The 14,213-nt window shown below is 48.0% G+C and overlaps 1 protein-coding gene across 2 annotated transcripts in view; it reads right to left on the bottom strand.

The window, feature by feature from the left end:
* Positions 1-12,932, bottom strand: part of LOC146268529 (spectrin beta chain, non-erythrocytic 1) — a 63,496-nt gene extending 50,564 nt beyond the window's left edge. The window contains exon 1 of one of the 2 annotated variants that reach the window (XM_084708847.1): positions 12,810-12,932. The gene's annotated coding sequence lies outside the window, so the exon portion shown is untranslated. The remainder of the gene's footprint in view (positions 1-12,809) is intronic. The other variant, XM_084708848.1, reaches the window with a different exon arrangement.
* Between the last annotated feature and the right edge of the window lie 1,281 nt (positions 12,933-14,213).

The raw sequence follows: 14,213 nt of genomic DNA, 5'->3' as shown, positions 1-14,213 counted from the left end.
AACCCTCCAGGTTCCTCCCTCCAGCCTCCTCACAACCCTCCAGGTTCCTCCCTCCAGCCTCCAGCCAACCCTCCAGGTTCCTCCCTCCAGCCTCCAGCCAACCCTCCAGGTTCCTCCCTCCAGCCTCCAGCCAACCCTCCATGTTCCTCCCTTCAGCCTCCACACAACCCTCCAGGTTCCTCCCTCCAGCCTCCAGCCAACCCTCCAGGTTCCTCCCTCCAGCCTCCACACAACCCGGGCCCAGACGGAGGCACTAACCAGGCTTGTGTCTGCCCCGCAGCCTCAGGGCTCTGCAGCAACACTGATGGGCTGTGCAGAGACGGTCATCGGTGTGAGCGACACAGGCAGCCGCCCTGGCGCCGGGGAGGGGAGAGGAGGGGGGGGGAGAGGAGGGTAGGGGGGGGGAGAGGAGGAGTCGAACCAGACGCTGTGATCAATGCCAGTACGCACCCCAGACACAGTCTACTGTGCCACTATCTTCGCTCTCAAGGGGGGGGGCGGGGGAGCTCGCCCTAGTGCACCAAAAAGTGCTAGGACCAGACCTGAGGCTGCGCGCCGCTGGCCTGGGTACACAGACGGCACTTTGAAGTGAGAGGCCTGGAGACTGGGACTGTTCTAGCGAAACCCGCTTCCTCCTGGCTGCCTAGTACAAAACTACACAACCATGACCCAACCCTGTGCTGTTCCTAAAACTGTGCTGCTCCTAAAACTGTGTTGCTCCTAACCCTGTGCCACTCAGAGCTGTGCTGCTGTTCTGTCACGACCAGGGTTCGTGGGGGCTTAGGTGCAGAAAATCCCATCAGCCAAGCCAGCTCTGGTCTAATCCAACCTTTGGGAGAGATCATGGCCTGGTCTGCTCTGGCTCAACCAGGCCACTGATTATGGAAGCAGCTCACAGCTGGACCTGATGCACTCCAAGACAAGCTGCTCTACTCCTCTCTGACACACGGCTGCAGTGAAACTTCAGTCAGCTTCAAGTTTACGTTTCTTTATTTAGTTTCAAGTATCACAACTGGTGATAGAAAAAGTCATGGGCCTCCATTTTGTACCATGACAGCGCCCCCAGAGTTTGGGAGTAGAACACCCAGTCAAAACGGCTTCTCAAGTTTTCTTGAAGAAAATGGTTCCCACTCCCATAATGCCTCTACCTACTTTTCCTACTCAAGTCACATGGTTCTTTGTTTTTCACGGACGGACATTCCTGACGGTTTATTGGGTTATCCAAGAATCTGCCGACCCAAGTGGCTAATGACTTTAGCGGCCGCTACGTGGCCTATTCTGTGATAACGTCTAGCTTGAACACATGAAGGCAGTGTCTCATGGCTGTGAGACTCGCCTTTTGGCTCCATGCACATCACAATACTATTACTCACCGAGGACACAGTCCCCTCAGGGCTGTAGGGTAGATGATAAAGTGCAGCTTATGTTCGAAACGGCTTTCAAATGCAGCCTTATTATAAACAGATGATCATTTGATAGCTGTCTAAATGTGTTTACATACGCAGACTACACAAACAAGCCAATGCAAACAACATCCATAGGAACAAGTTACTAGAGCAACATCAGCATTCATTATAGGCCTGATATGCAAGCTTTTCGCTAACGGGCAATGACTGGGCAATGACTGGGTCCTTATCATGCCCGGTTAGGAATTCTAAGCAGGCAAGTGTCTGGGCTACCGTCTGGCGGGTCCAGTCCTTCTGTGACCTAGCATGGGGATCACTCCATGGTGATCACTCACTCTCTGCTGTTCTGGTAGGGCTGGCTACTTTCACATGCCTGATAACAAACTGCCTTTGTGGCTCTTCAGGGACAAACTAGGTTGTGTGTGTGTGTGTGTGTGTGTGTCCAGACACTAAGCAGAGCCTTCCTGAAATCAACTTAGCCATTCATTGGCCTTCCGGGGTCCTCTATCCGCAAAGTCATGGCCTGTCGTAAAAGAATGACACACACAGAGAGACACACACACCCCAGGGACAGCTCCAGATACACAACAGGGAGGAGATTAAAAGTGAGGGTTTTTTTTCTGTCAAAAAAACAGAAAGGGGTTCTTCGACAGGGGGTGGGGGGGTGGAGGCAGGGGACTACAGGAAGGCGAGGGGTGACCACGCATTTGGAAACGATGAGGTCATTCTCCCTCCACTGAGGAACTAATAGGAGAGGAGTACTTGTACAATCAGCACAGTCATACCGTCGCCCAATCAACTGGAGAGCATTGTCAGACTCTAAAAGATGACATCACCGAGCAGCCAAACCCTGCTGCAGTATTTCGGTGACACGTTCATTCCGAACTCGGCGTCTCCTGACAACATTGCAGAAGCTCGCAGTAACGAGTCCTCTGACCATGTTCTCCCCCGTCACACCTCCTTATCATCCTCTGAGCTGACTGGGAGCCAAGTGAACACTGTCCCTCCCTCCCTCCATCACTACTCTCCTCCAACTTCCTCATTTCAAGGCCTCATTTGAAATGGAGTGACCAATGACCACAGTGGGACCACTAGAGTAGAAACTAATGTGTGTGTGTGTGTGTGTGTGTGTGTGAGGACACACCCACCTATCATCACCTCATTACTCAGAATCAAAACAAGGGCCCCAGAGGAGTCTGGGAAGGCCGTCACTAACGATGCCGCAATGCATGATGGGATGTGTAGAATCCTGATAAAAGCCTCTCCTGGGAGCTGGCTGGTATGTTGAGTAGGTGCATGTCAGCTAGCATGCCAGCAGGAGTAATTGTATGAGTGTGTGTAATGAGTGTGTCACGCCTGCGTGCCGTACAGTTTGCGAGTGTGTGTGTGTGTGTGTGACTATGGTGTGTTTGTGGCCCTCAACAGTGAGCCGGTCCTGTGTGGGGTCAGCCTCTTAGATGCTAGCCTGACGCTTAATTTTGTGTTTGTGAGAGAGAGGACTCTCACATGACATGGATCAGCCAATCAAACCGCCCTAACTGTAGAGGGGTTAACTTCACAACGATAAACAACGGCCATGTTGGGCTACTCATGCGTGGTCAGGTCTACGTGCTAACATCGTCAGTGTATAGCACAGCAGTCTCTGGTACTACATTTTTGATCTCCGACCAATAAAAACATAAAAAATATATCTATCTTATACATATCTATATATACAGACTGTATATTTAAACTATTTGTCTATTTACAACTGCTGCTGGGTATAAATTATGAATGAAGGCCTGAGTGCTCTGTGTGTGTGTGTGTTTGTGTGCATGCACATGTGCGTTGGATTAGCAATAACGACAGTAGACACACTCTGGAAAGCCCTTCTGAAACACCCTCCTCCACCGCTGTAGTATAGAGACACAGTGGTCTTTGTTCAGAAGGACAGAGATGTCACAGTATTGCATCAGCAGCCCTGCCTACATTCACACACATCAGATATGATAGAAAGCATAGAAACCCTGTCTGTTTTTCAACACAAAATGAACCCCAACTCCACCCCAAAAATGCTCACACGATGACGGGGAGGGGAGGGGAGCGAGAGCGAGAGCAGGGTTACGTAATGGTCCTCCATCTCACCTGCTTGTCATGACTGCTGCTACAGATCCCTAGACAGGCAGACACAGACTGGGTCTATGCAGTGGACCACATACACCACTGACCCAGCTATGTCCCTCACACAAGCAGGACAGCTCAGTGCATGACGCTGTAGGCACTCCCAACACCAGGAGTTATCTTACATGATGACCAAGCACTTGAACGAGCACTCCTGTAAACACATTTAGGGAAAGTGAGGCTTAAGTGGCTTGTATTTACATAAACCTTAAGTACTCCACCTCCAGTTTAGACGGATCATCTGTTTGTGTGCGTGTGCGTGTGGGGGGACAATGTTGATGTACAAGTCAATGGGAAGCAACTTGCAAGTAACCATGATTCAGGAAGTTTATATTCAATGGGTGAGACTTCAATACTCTAACAACCACATTCTGAGCTGTCAGATAGACGACCCTGATGCAGCACACGGTTGAGTTCCAAAGAGCTCCATCTAACCAATACTTTCCATGAGAACATTCCATAAACAACATATAGACTTTCCTTGTACTGAGGTCAGCTAAGGTCATCTCATACTGTAAACATTCTATACGGATTCAAGCAGTGCATGGAAACTATTCAATCCCATTAGCCTTGCCTTGGGTTGGGTTGCCATTCGGATGGCTTTAGGATAGAGACATATCAGTCGTCACCAACGGAATGGTGATCAATGATATTGATAGTTTGAAGTTGCTGTCCTCTGCTATGCTCTCCTCTCCTCTGCTCTCTTCTCTAGCTCTGCAAACACTTAAACGCTCACTCCCACAGATTTCCTGCTGTTATGCAACACAGATGGTATTGCTGCCAAATACTTCTCTTTCTCTCCAGAGGGATGAAAAGAGGAAGATGGAGAGTAGGAAAGGTAAAAGGGGAGGGGGGCTGCCTGGGGAAGGGGGGAGGCTCAGGGTTAAGAAAGAAGGCAGTGTTCCAGAGTTGAACCATGAAGAGGGACGAAAGGGAAGGAGACAGAATTGACTAACCAGACTGACACAGAGCCCTACGACAAATACGAGACAGACAGCCCGGCTGTCAGTTGGGCCGTTCAGGGTCACTGAGGTAGAGATACTGATACAGAGACAGAGAGGGGGGATAGACTCACAGAGAGAATGAGTCTATCCCTGGTGAGGCCTTGACAAGACAGCACAGCAGACACACAGCATCTGCCCTGGCTGCAGTATCAAAGCACGCCTCCAGAGAAAACTGCTGCTTTCCAGCAGGTCGTGCTGGACGGACAAGGCAGAGCTTTCCTCATCAGCACACACTGACACATACATGGGAGCACAAGCAGACACTGACACAAGTGCAGATGGTTGGTGACGTCAGTCAACGGGGAGGTTGTGAAGACTGATTGTGTCGTCCAGTGGGCTCCAGAGGTGGTGGATGATGCAGGCCAAACAAGGAACATCTGGAAGGATCCACCCCATTGAGCAAAGTATCACACACACCTCCACTGACTGTCCTGAAGGAGCTGGCAATGCTAGCTACATACACACTAAACTACACTCTAGTTGGCAGAGAATAGCCTCTTTCAGCAACAAAAAAGAAGTGCAAACCGACAAACTAGCGAATCAGAGGGCAAACTTGCATATAAATTAAATGTAATTTAAGTCCTCAAACAAGGCATGATTCCCATTCCCTGAGAATAGGACCAAGGTATGGAGTCTGGTGCTGAACAGATGGGTCAATTCTCAGCACAGGCACTTCCAAGCTCTACGCAGCTAGCTCCCCGTCCAGCCTAGGTTCAACCTCATCTGTTTGTCGTTGACCAGAGCCGAGAGCTCTTGATCAAATAAAACAATAACGGAGATGAATGAGGACACAACATGCCTGGGCGTGTGCCCTGCGGTGAGGCTGGCTGGGCTGGAGCACAAACAGTGTGAACTCTGCCCAAAGTGTCACTAACAGACGGGAAACACAGGCAAACACAGACAACAGCAACTGTGTGATGTAGCTGAGGTTCACTTTTGAGTGTAATTACAGTTGAAACATCGCTGAATCAAAAAGATGAAAATGTAACCGAGTTCATGTGAATGCTTGGGGTGGGGTTGAATAAACTCTCAGAATACGTGCATGAAGGTTAGATCCCACTGGTGAAAAGGGAGGAGGCCAACATGCACATATCCATCCATCATCCAATCACATTATGTATCAGGTCTCCATTAGACCAGTACAGACCAGCTGGGTGGGAGGGGCCAACCACAGGAAATCTGGAGGAGGCAAACTCGTATTGGATGCCTGGTGTGCGTTTTACTGTACGTCGCCTGGTCTCCATGGAAACCCTCCCAAGCTGCTATTAGACTGTCCTTGGGGACAGGGCCAGGGCAGGCCATTCACATCATATTGTACGCCTCCAATGGTGAGCAGCCATTTTGTAGTAGGAAAGAGGCAGACCAGCTAAAGGGGATTAAATGGAGGACGGGCGACCCAATGGGAATATCCTGTTCTCGGCTTCCCGCCACAGTTTTAACACACACTCAAAACAGACGCATGGAGCTTGAATACGTCTCTGAAATGTACATAAACAGTCAACATCATCAGTGAAAGACACACCCAAAATTCTGTCCAATAGCCAATGGGTGGGTCCCATATCTGGGGGGAGAGAAAGCACATCCACAGGAAGTGATGTAATGATCATCTGTGTTGTGTTTGGGATTGTGCTTCATCTGGTTCCAGTGAGGCAGAACGGAGGGCTGTCTGAGGGGATAAAGGATTGGAATCTTCTAGCAGGCTAAGCTAGGGTTGCATTTAAACTAAATCTGCTTCCGCACCGTAACTCATGTCCTTTTGTTAATTTCTGATTATTGTTTCTGGCCATGTCTGGAGCAGAGATTACCCATTTCCTTTTCTAGTGTTTCCAGTGTCCAATGGCATACCAGACAGTGAGTGATGGGTATGAGAATTGCCATTCCGCAGAGACACACAGACAGGAAGTACTTGGAACAAATAGCTCTCTGGGTCAAGAGACCACTTCAGAGTTCAGACAGAATCTCTTATTGCCATATTCATAGATATACAAACCACAGGCCGGTTTCATCATATCCCTAGTACCCCCTGCTATTTGTTTACGACAGCAGAGATTGGGAAGATGTCCCTTTAAAGGCACCAGTTCAAGCACTGAGAGGTAAATCTCCTCCCATGATCACAAGTCTCCATTTTAGAAACCAAACAAACAACGTTGATCTGCAGTTTCAGCTCTGATCTGACAGTGACCAGGTCACCAGGGGGTCATGGTTAATAAGACACTCTCTTCATCAGAACAGATCTGATTTGGATCTTCCCTTTGAAGACTGAGAGTCTGAGAGGGATGATTGTATGGCGATGGTACTGGCTGTTCTGACTCCAGGACTGGGTGGGGTTCAGGCTGTACATGAGCCAGGGAGACAGAGAGGGAGGGAAGAAGGGAAGGACTAAATGTGGTGGGGGAGACAAGAGGGAGGGGCATGGAGGGAGAGGGAGATGGAGAGAGAAGGAGAAAATGGGAGAGACTATGCCAGGGGAATAGTGAGATGGGGAGGACAACCAACATCCCATGATTGATGACGTGCTGTAGCCAAAGAAAAAGTACAGCAGCATCTGATTCAGCAGAGAGAGAGCAGAAAGAGAGAGAAAACAGAGCAGAAGTAGAGAAAGAGCAAAGAGAGATCAGAAAAAGAGATCAGAAAAAGAAAGAACAGAGAAAACGAGAGCAGTCCTCTTAACTGCGGCCTTCTCCAACGACCTCTATCCTTTCAAATTCTGAAAAATACTTATGACATGAGGAATTTCACCTTGATCTATCTAGGCTACATATTCTAACTGGCCTGCGATCAATCCTATTTACTTTTGTTATACAGACAGACCCATTTAATTCCAGACAGATTTCCTTTTAAACCCAGTCACAGTCAATGACATCATCACAGCACTGCAGTGCAGGGGCATAAATACTCTTCCAAAGCACTTTCAGGCATCTCTCCACATAAATGATTAGAAACTAAACCCAAAAAATTAACCTGGAAGAATGAAACCAACCAAAAACACACCAAAAAAAATATTTGGGTGCATTTTTAAGGAGGAAAATTGTGTTTCTCTCCCAAAATATTTATTATATATTTTTTAAGCTGCTTAAAGCTCAGGATCATAAACAGAGGATTTAAAGCTAGCACTTAGTGTGCGGACTACTGTATGTCCCAGTCCAGTTTTAGACTGCACCACTGTAGCCAGAGTGCTCCTTCTAAAAAAGTTAAACAGCCTAAAACCCCTTGCAATGCACGCAATGATACATCAACCTTGCTTTTTTTCCCTCCCTCCCCACTCAGTTCCACCCTTACTCCCTTCCCCCGCACACCAACCCTAACTCCCTTCCCCCCCTCACTCCTCTCCACCTACATTCCCCTCCTCCTCCTCCACTTCCACCACCCCCCCCCCCACCACCACCCCCTCACACTGAGCGTCATGCACTAGAGACTCTTCTGTCACAGACTGCCCAGAAACTCCGACACCCATGCACGCTAACCCACACCAGTGCAGCCGTGCTGAAGGCCAGATTGGAGATCCTGCATGACTCCCTCACGTCTCCCATTGGCTGTACGCCAGGGCAGCGCTCAAATCTGACCCATAATTCCTAGCTCATCATCCTGCCATCCCAATGCATTGTGGGACCATGTCATATTAATCTGTCCAGATTATATGGTGAGCTGTATTCAAACAAAGAAGCTATCTGTGGTCAGACTGTTTCGGATGTTGCAGGGGTCATAGGAGAGTCAGCCTGAGGAGTTTTGGTCTTCTTGATCCCTGCATTCTGATGGGTCATGGCTATCTAGCCAGCTACAGACACATGTGGCAGGAGTACACAGCAGCTACAGAGGTATGTTCATGGCCCCTGGATATCCCCCCCCCCTCCGAAATGTCGCCAGACGTGGAGTGGGCAGGACAGGATGTGATGTCAAGGACGCGCTCCCAGGTCCTCATTTCCCAGAAGTCCGAGCGGTGGTGCACAGGGTATTTCTGGAGAGAGAACACTCCAGGGTAAAGCTCCTTAATGCCTCCTTGGCCCTGCAGACCCTCTCCCTCTCCTTAATAAAGATGAAACCCTCCCAGCAGGATATTTAAAGCAGAGGCGATCATGCTTACTGACAAGGCACCCAATCTCTCAGGAACACACAAACACACGCAGCTGTCCAAACAAACACATGGTATCGGAGACTGAATAGTCATAGTACCTCGCGGCTACTGAGCTATTGCGACATGTCTAAACAAACCGCCATTATCTTCTTGGTTAACATGCATGCGTGTTCAAATTCCCTGTCGCTCAAAGCAGCCACCCCCCCCCCACCCCTCCCTTCCCACGCACACAATCAAGTGAATAGGCCTGGAAGTGATGTCATTCTAATCCCTGTGTGATTGACAGTGATGTGGAGGAACAGGTACTTGGCTGATATATGAGTCTGCTGACGGAGAGACTGGCAACACGTCAAAACACAGCGGGGGGGGGGGGGGGGGGGGTTTAAAGAGGAGGTGTGATAAAAGGGGAGCGAGGATGACAGAGCAGCGGACCCACAAGTCCAGATGAAGCAGACCCACCATCACGTCATTCCTCAACAGCCCTTGAGGGATGCTACGGCATAGGAAACAAGCGCACACTCCAGACTTCATCGTTCTGAACCATACATGTTAATAATATGTAGTGTGTGTGTGTGTGTGTGTGTGTATAAGGAGACAGAGATGCCCTTTCACAGGCGGGCCTGTACAGTGCCTAAATAGCAATGTTTAAACATCTATGCTGCATATACAACCAAAAACTTATGAGGGAAAATATACAGTTGTGTTACATAATACTAATTTCCTCATGTTTATCTAGCGGTCCTTCTGAGAGACACTCACTGAGAAGACCAAACCTCCTGTGTCCCTTTAGCTAACCACTCCATACTCCCACTCTGTACCCTCTCTAGAATCTCACAGAGGTACACACACACACATCTGGGAGGTCCAGACTGCACATTTCATTGATCAGGAATGTGAACCATGTTGATTTGCTCAACACTGTGTTCATAAAACAACACATGCTCCCAGCCCGTTTGCGTTGAGCTGAACACAGCCAGGCTAACGTCTTCTGGAACAGGCAAGCCTTTAGCCACATGTAAATTAAATTAAAGTAATCCGGCTGAAGGTCATGTCGTTGCGGCTGGTGTATGCTTTTGGGAAGGGGGTGTGGGAATTGAGTTTCCCCATTAGTAACACAGAGGTTGCAATGAGCCCACTGCTCTCTCATGATGTGTCTCTCTCTCCCACAAACACACCCAGTCACACACACAGCTATCCTTGTGCAGTGACTGCGTGCAGACCTACAACGATAGACTGGAGTGTGTGGCTCACACACAAAGCGTCCTCAGTGCTGTAAGTGATGAGACATGACTCTGGGTAGTCGCATCACAGACACCATCAACAGCTGGTGTCACACACACACACAGCCACATATTAAGACAACACCTCCTTATATCGCATCACTAATTAAACATCTTGTCGTCTTGTTCATGCTGTGTTTAATTGTGCCCTCCCTTGTTCAGACAGTCCCAGTCCTAGCCACAAAGGTGAGTCTGTGGCCAGGATAGCACATCTAGTTCAGCTATGATTGGTTCTTTGGTGTAAAAAGTGGATGGTAAGAGCATGTCTGACCCTGACTAAGGTCACACAGTCCCCACCGTAACTCATAATACAGAGATAGAGAGAGAGAGAGAGAGAGAGAGAGAGAGAGAGAGATAAAGAGAAAAGGCAGGGGGAGAGGCGAAGGAGTTGAAGTAAACCAGACATAGCTCTTCACAGGTCTAACATACCTCACTGACGTCTCCTCCACAGCCCCAGAACGTAAACAGAGGAGGGAACAACAGATTTGGATGGAAAGAAGGGAAAAGTGTGATAATAGAGAACAGGGACTCACAGGGGAAGATTCTGGTGTGGGGCAGTGGGGGGAGGGGGCGTGAGCGAACAGTTTAAACTAAGGGAAGGGAACAAAGAACGCACAAAGAGAGGTCCAACAATCTGAAGGTCATTTTAATCCTAAAACTAGCCTTTCTGACTACGGGGTGAAGTGAGTCTCCATCCACTCTTCAGTTGTGCATCCGTGTGTTAGTTTGTGGGTGTGTGTGTGTGTGTGCACATGCCTCACGAGACAGACGATGTACAGAGAGGGAAGGTGAGGCAGTGCTGAAACAGAGTGCTCTATATTTAGCAGGTGCTGTGCCCATGGGCCAACGCACCAGTTCTCTCTGTCGCACTGTTCCACTTCCTGTAAACTGGCTGCTCTCCAGAACAGCCCACCACCACCTCCCCACTGGGACCCAAGACCCACTTCCAGCCCACTAGATGGGCAGAAGGACGCATCACTCCCCCCTACTCTACCCTTTTCACTGCCTTCACACTTTACCCCTCTACTTTAAGCACTGGGGCTAAGTCAAGCCTGAAGTGAGTTACTAGTCACCATATTTCTTTCTAACCCTACTTTTGTTGAACAATTATAGAGAATAGGCAGCTACCTACCAAATGAGGCAACCACAGCTAGCTTCGTCCAGCTTCCTTACCCAGAAGACTGCATTCCGGCTGGGCTACTGTAAATCAAGACATTCCTGACACAAAGAGAACCTATGGATGAGATGTTGTATGGAGGATGCATTGTAACGTCAAGGCTTGCAGTAAGGTTTCAATAAACCTCCGACAATAAGGAATGTTTCTCCTTTGGTAAACACCTCAAGTCTTCCAAGGACACGACAAGGAGCTATGACAAGGAGAGTCCCCTGAGAAAACTGCAGTCAACACCCCTACTTGAACTCATTACTGTGGCAACACACACATACCCAGACACACACACACACACACACACACACACACACACACAGGTCCCGCTAGCAAGCAAAAAAACAAGTAAGTGGGATACAGGAGACAGGGATCATGATAGAGAAAAACTGAACCTTTTGCACTGAAAAACATTGCTGGAATGTTTGGAGGGGTCAATCAACCAGTAGACATAAACAATTATAAGACTCTCACTCTAATCTGAAATCTAGTCAAACCAGGCTTATGCACAGGCTACATTCAGCTTGTAAACACAACTGCATTCATGGCAGTCCTATTCAACCAGCCCCCTCTCGGGTTCCTAGCAACACGGATCTGGAGGAGGCAATGGCCAGACCGCAAGGTTTGTGCTTGTTACAGCGATAAGGCAGATGCCTGTTCATGGCATTTCGTTCTAACGCCCTATTGTTAGCGGTAAAATTGCGTGATGAAGCCACCGATTAATATTCAGCCAGCTTCTTTGGGACATGCAGCCAGTGATGTGTGATTGCTCAGTCTCTGCAGCGCGAACTCAGTTCAAACGCGAGACCCCAAAGACATCGTGTTAAATGTAGCCTATACAGTTCACCTAGTTATAGTTGTACCGTAGGTGAACGGGATTTTATGTTTGTGTGTGTGGTGGGCAATTTGTCACCTTGGGTAAAATTACTTTATTTTTTGCTTGGCTACATTTGTCATGACGTCGCCAAATGTTTTCAACTCGACGCTGCAACATCAAACGCCACCATAGGGACCCCGATAAGAGCAATCGACGTGCAGTATGTTTTTTTGAATAGTAACTTAAATGGTTAAAGAGATAAAGGCTCTCCTATCCCTGACTAACAAACCACAAGGTTTTTTATTTAATTCAGGATGTAGCTTGGTTTTCAATTTGTGACACCATTTCAGCAATCGGAGTTGGGGTATGACGGGCCGACCACGCCTGCGTCTCCTCAATGAATAGCCCTGCTTGAGCTTGCTTATAGGCTACTATTCATGTGGACGTCCGTTATCTGAGCAACTGTGCCTTTTACATGTAGTCTAATGTCAAATTTAAAGCCCAAATGTCTTGGCAAGGTCTAATGACCAGGGAGAGATCGCTTATAAATCTGCGTAGGCTATTCAAATAACGTGGAGTTTCTAAATGAAATGACGCGCACTAAACAAAACAATACCCTGTTCAATCTGAGCCGCCTAACGACACCAAGCAAATAACTTCCTGCGGGAGTACCCTACAAAACGGCACCACTTCTTTTTAAAATACCTAAATACACAGGAAAAAAATCCCTGAACATACTTTTACATCATCCACGCTAAAATAGCCGATTTCGGAGATTAATAGATGAAAACACTTCAGTAAAAACAGTAGCCTGATCCCAGATGCCCGATGCTGTCTAACAATAATTTATTTCTGTGCAACGATCAAAATCCTTCTTTTAATTTTAAAAACACTTCAAAACTCACCTATTGACCGTTTTGAAATAAACTTCACCGTTGAGAAGCCTGCAAGCTGCACGAAGCCCGAAACTGCACGATGAAAAAACGCAGGATCCCGCTGGAAGAGTATTGTATCCTCCCCCTCCTCTGCTGCAACAGCATGGCCAACTGCAGCGCGATCTCCACAAGGGGCGGAGAATTCACCCGAGAGCTCCTCAATTGCTCGCGCACCTAAAGATTCACATAGCTTTCTGTAGGCAACTGTCTTCTACCGCAACTATCAACAAGAGTAGACCTAGTCTATATTGATAACATTGTTGTAGTAATAATAATGAATTCAAAATACGTTTTGGGCTAAGAATGTCCAAGCTACTATCTGTTTGCATGACCAAGGCCCCTTTGTTAAATAAGACATTCTTTCTATCAAGCTGCGAGTGAGACGAGCCATGGGTTCAAACATTCTGTTTCCTTCTTAGTGTGTGTGTGTTTGTTCGTGAGTGTGTGTGTGTATGTGTGGGGGTGGGGGGGGGGGGGGGAGAGAGAGAAAGAGAGAGACAGACAGACAGAATATGTCTTTGCATTGTCACTCTCGCTTTTCAATCACAGGCTTCTCTGTGTGTGTATAATGTCACCCGCGTTGTTCTTGTATCTCTGGAAAAACTTCACACCAAAAGAGAGAATGTTTGAGATGTTTGAGAAGTGGACATGGTTGTCATGACGCAGTGTTTAGAGTGGGAATGACAGTCACTGTACATCCTGACTCTTGTAACTGGGCTTGAGACAATCCAGAAGGATCCGTTCCCAGCACACACACACACACACACACACCCACACACACACACACAGGTCCTCCAGTTTTCCCACAAAACTGTATGGAAAAGGACTGGAGAATATCTTTCTATCCATGATATCTAAATGCAGATTCCTCCCTTTATGGACGGCCACTAGTGTCACTGCAACTGTGTAGGCTGCATGTATAGAAGTATAATTGTCATGTTCAGAATGGCTCTAATATTCGCGTGGATGCTCATTGCTGGTATCTGAGGACGCATGGCGGATGTGAAAGAACAAACTCACGCACTATGTCAGACAGTAGGTGTCTTTCACTGGACGACCTTGACAACTGTGACTTCCCCCTGTCTGAACTCGATCTGGTCAGCTTAGGGAGGCACAGCCTACATCCCACCCCAACACACATACACACACACACAGAGACACACACATGCACACACACACATTTGTTATGACATGGGGGCAAAGGATTGTTCAGACACCAGAGAGAACAGACTGGGCCATATGTGTTATGAAAGGGGAGACTGTCAGGAGGTGGAAGACCATTCTGCAGCCCGGGAGCCAATAAGAGTTCAACAATGTCAGTTTCCCTAAGATTCCGAACCAATGGCTGCAAGGAAAACGAACAAATCTCCAATC

Source organism: Hypomesus nipponensis, chromosome 11 (assembly GCF_054491055.1).
Source record: "Hypomesus nipponensis isolate SF chromosome 11, ASM5449105v1, whole genome shotgun sequence".
NCBI classification, from domain to species: Eukaryota; Metazoa; Chordata; class Actinopteri; order Osmeriformes; family Osmeridae; genus Hypomesus; species Hypomesus nipponensis.
The sequence above is the reverse complement of the archived record's forward strand: the minus strand, read 5'-3'. Positions and strand labels throughout refer to the sequence as shown.